The following is a 4966-nucleotide window of genomic DNA, read 5'->3' as shown; positions in this document are numbered from 1 at the left end:
GATGGATTAGTGAGATGACCAATTAGAGTTACACACTGCGCCGAGGGGGCGGGCCCATAGGCGGAAAGGCTTTGAACGCAAGGGGGTGTGGTCGGGGCGAAGCCCCGCCTTCTCCGTGTGCCAAGCTGTTTCTGGCGCCCGGCAGCCCTCAGTGTGTGATAGGCTCCTGGCGTCGCACTGCGAGAGACCGGAGTCTGCAGGGTTTTAATAAATTTGCCAAGACTGCACATTGCACGATGTCTGTTTTCGTAAATATGGACATGAAATGCAGTGCTAGCTCCAGGACAGTCATTTGTTCATGCGTTCATTCATTCAACCATCCTTTATTGAGTGCCCACTGTGTACCAAGGACTGGACTCAGCAGGGAAAAAGACAACCAGTGGCGTTCACAGGGGAGCAAAAAGGCAGACAGGAACCAAGACTTCAGCTGCGCGCGGTGGCTCACGCCTGTCCTAACACTTTGGGAGGCTGAGGCGGGTGGATCAGTTGAGATCGGGAGTTCGAGGCCGGGCGCGGTGGCTCACGCCTGTAATCCCAGCACTTTGAGAGGCCGAGGCGGGAGGATCACCTGAAATCAGGAGTTCGAAACCAGCCTGACCAACATGGAGAAACCCTGTCTCTAAAAAAAAATAATAATAATAATATAAAAATATATAAAAATAAAATACAAAAGAGATCGGGAGTTGGAGACCAGCCTGGTCAATATGGCAAAACCCTGTCTCTACTAAAAATATAAAAATTAACCAAGGAGGCCGGGCGCGGTGGCTCAAGCCTGTAATCCCAGCACTTTGGGAGGCCGAGGCGGGTGGATCACGAGGTCAAGAGATCGAGACCATCCTGGCCAACATGGTGAAACCCCGTCTCCACTAAAACTACAAAAAATTAGCTGGGCATGGTGGTGCGTGCCTGTAATCCCAGCTACTCAGGAGGCTGAGGCAGGAGAATTGCCTGAACCCGGGAGGCGGAGGTTGCGGTGAGCCGAGATCGCGCCACTGCACTCCAGCCTGGGCAACAGAGTGAGACTCTGTCTTGAGAAAAAAAAAAAATCAAGACTTATAAAGTATAATAGTACAATAGGAGTTTGCTGGCAGGGCATTTAACCCTGCCTGTGATGTCAGGGAGGAGTTAGTGAACCTAGAAACATAAAAGAGGCTGTGGGGCCAGGCGCGGTGGCTCACGCAGGTAATACCAACACTTTGGGAGGATGAAGCAGGCAGATCACGAGGTCACGAATTCAAGACCAGCCTGGCTAACATAGTGAAACCCGCCTCTGCTAAAAAAAAAAAAAAAAAAAAAAATACAAAAGTTAGCTGGGTGTGGTGGTGCGGGTCCCAGCTACTTGGGAGGTTTAGGGAGGAGAATCGCTTGAACCCGGGAGACAGAGATTGCAGTGAGCTGAGATGGGGACACTGCACTCTAGCTTGGGTGACAGAATGGGACTCTGTCTCAAAAAAAAAAAAAGAGGCTGTGGGAAACTATTGGCAGTTGTCTGTCCCCGTTCCCTCGCCGTTTCTTTCTCTCTGGCAATAGTTACACTACAGAGTGAATAGTGGACACCCTATAAAATACTTCTTTTGTTTATTTATTTATTTTTGTTTGTTTGTTTTTGTTTTGTTTTGTCTAGTTTTGAGACACAGTCTGGCTCTTTCGCCCGGGCTAGGGTGCAGTGGCGCAATCTCAGCTCACTGCAACCTCTACCTCCCGGGTTCAAGTGATTCTCCTGCCTCAGCCTCCCAAGTAGCTGGGATTACAGGCACACACCACCACATCCGGCTAATTTTTGTGTTTTTAGTAGAGGTGGGGTTTCACCATGTGGGTCAGGCTGGTCTCAGACTACTGACCTCTTGATCTGCCTGCCTCGGCCTCCCAAAGTCCTAGGATTATAGGTGTAAGCCACGGCGGCGGCCTATTTTTATTTTTTAATATGGGTTCTTGCTCTGCTGGGAGACTGGCATTCAGGCTGGAATCATAGTTTACTAAAGCCTGGACTTCCCAGGACCAGGCGATCCTCCCACCTCAACCTCCTGAGTAGCTGGGACTACAGGTGTGCGCCACCACACCCAGCTAATTTTTTTTTTTTTTCTTATAAAGACAGGGTTTCACCATGTTGTTCAGGTTGGTCTTGAACCCGACCTCAGGTGATCCGCCCGCCTTGGCCTCCAAAGTGCTTGGATTACAGGCATGAGCCACCACGCCCAGCCTACCCAGCTAATTAAAAAATTTTTTTTTGCAGAGATAGGGTCTTGCTATGTATCCAGACTGGTCAAGTTCCTGGCTTCAAACCATCCTCCCACCTCAGGTTCTCAAAGTGTTGGGATTACAGATGTGAGCCACCACGCACAACAAACAACTCTGAATATTAGTCAACTGATAAATTTGTTTGAAATTCCCACCAAGGGCTGGGCATGGTGGCTCACTCCTGTATTCCCAGCACTTTGGGAGGCCGAGGCAAATGGATCACTTGAGATCAGGAGTTCGAGGCCAGCCTGGCCAACATGGTGAAACCTTATCTACTAAAAATCCAAAAATAGCTGGGCATAATGGTTTGTACCTGTAGTCCTAGCTACTCAGGAGGCTGAGGCAGGAGAAGCGCTTGAACCCTGGAGGTGGAGGTTGCAGTAAGCCGAGACCACACCACTACACTCTGTCTCAAAACAAAAAAAAATCTGAAATTCCCACCAAGTTTATTGTGGAGGATGCAGAGGAATTGTAACCCGTACAGCCCCTCAATCTAGTTGAGAATTTAGAAATCAAAATGAAATAATTAGAACAAAATGCAAGAGATGTCAATGTTTTTTACCGTTTTTTGAGAGAGAGTCTCCTCTGTCACCCACGCTGGAGTGCAATAGCGCGATCTTGGCTCACTGCAACCTTCACGTCCTGGTGCAAGTGATTCTTAGGTCTCAGCCTCCCAAGTAGCTAAAATGATAGGCATGCGCCACTATGCCCCACTAATTTTTATTTATTTGTTTGAGATGGAGTCTCGCTCTATTACCCAGGCTGGAGTGCAATGCTCACTGCAGCCTCCGCCTCCTGGGTTCAAGCGATTCTCCTGCCTCAGCCTCCCTAGTAGTTGGGACTACAGACACCTGCCACCACAGCCAGCTATTTTTGTATTTTTAGTAGAGATGAGGTTTCACCATGTTGGCCAGGCTGATCTCGAACTCCTGAGCTTGAGTGTCACCATGTTGGCCAGGCTGATCTCGAACTCCTGAGCTCAAGTGATCTGCCCACCTCGGCCTCCCAAAGTGCTGGAATTTCAGGCGTGAGCCACTGTACCTGGCCAAAAAAGAGTTTAAAAATAGAAACTGCTAGGCACCATGGCTCATGCCTGTAATCCCAGCACTTTGGGAGACCGAGGCAGGCAGATGACCTGAGGTCAGGAGTTTGAGACCAGCCTGATCAACATGGAGAAACCCCATCTCTACTAAAAATACAAAATTAGCTGCGTGTAGTGGCGCATGCCTGTAATCTCAGCTACTGGAGAGGCTGATGCAGGAGAATCACTTGAACCTGGTAGGCAGAGATTGCAGTGAGCAGAGATCGAGCCACTGCACTCCAGACAGAGTAAGACTCTGCCTCAAAAAATAAAATAAAGAAACTAACATGGTGTGCTCTGAAAATAGGCAGCAGATCAATCTGGCTGTGCTTTCTAGCATCACCATTATCATCTTCATTACCATTGTAGTGAAGTTGTTACCACCCGTATGAGGTTCACTATGTCCCAGACATTGCTCTAAGCCCTGGTGAAATCCTAATATGGTCTGTAGTTTCATTAAGAGTGTTGTACCAGCCGGGCGCAGTGGCTCACTCCTGTAATCCCAGCACTTTGGAGGCTGAGGTGGGCGGATCACCTGAGGTCATGTGTTTGAGACCAGCCTGGCCAACATGGTGAAACCCCATGTCTACCAAGAATACAAAAATTAGCTGGGCGTGGTGCCAGGTGCCTGTAATCCCAGCTACTTAGGAGGCTGAGGCAGGAGAATCACTTGAACCTGTGAGGTGGAGGTTGCAGTGAGCCAAGATCGTGCCACTATACTCCAGCCTGGGTGGACAAGAGCAAAACTCCATCTCAAAAAGAAGAGTATTGTACCAGTGTCAATTTCCTGGTTTGATTGTTGCACTATGGTTATGTAAGAAGTTCCCGGCCAGGTGTGGAAGCTCACGCCTGTCATCCCAGCACTTCGGAAGGCTAAAGCAGATGGATCATCTGAGGTCAGGAATTCGAGACCAGCCTGACCACCATGGTGAAATCCCATCTCTACTAAAATACAAAAATTAGTGGGGCATAGTGGTGCATGCCTGGAATCCCAGCTGCTTGGGAGGGTGAGACACAAGAGTCGCTTGCAACAGAAGGTGGAGGTTGCAGTGAGCCAAGATCGCTGTATTGCACTCCAGCCTGGGTGACCTAATGAGACTCTCTCCAAAAAAAAAAAAAAAAGTTCTCAAGCTGAGTGAACGGTTCAAAGGAACTGTCTGTACTATTTTCAAAAGATCATTATTGACATAAAATTTGCACTCCATGGCTGGACATGGTTGCTCAGGCCTGTAATCCCAGCACATTGGGAGGTTGAGGAGGGCAGATCAACTGAGGTCAGTACTTCAAGACCAGCCTGAGCCACATGGTGAAATTCCGTCTCTACTGAAAATACAAAAATTATTGGGGCATAGTGGCAGGAGCCTGTAATCCCAGCTACTTGGGAGGCTGAGGCAGGAGAATCGTTTGCACCAGGAGGTGGAGGTTGCAGTGAGCTGAGATTGTGCCATTGCACTCCAGTCTGGGCAACAGAGCTAGACTCTGTCTCAGAAATAAAATAAATAAATAAATAAAACCCAGAATTTAGGCCGGGCGCGGTGGCTCACGCCTATAATCCCAGCACTTTGGGAGGCCGAGGCAGGTGGATCACGAGGTCAAGAGATCGAGACCATCCTGGTCAACATGGTGAAACCCCGTCTCTACTAAAAC

This window comes from Cebus imitator, unplaced genomic scaffold, assembly GCF_001604975.1.
Source record: "Cebus imitator isolate Cc_AM_T3 unplaced genomic scaffold, Cebus_imitator-1.0 Scaffold136, whole genome shotgun sequence".
NCBI lineage: Eukaryota > Metazoa > Chordata > Mammalia > Primates > Cebidae > Cebus > Cebus imitator.
This window is presented reverse-complemented; position numbering follows the sequence as displayed.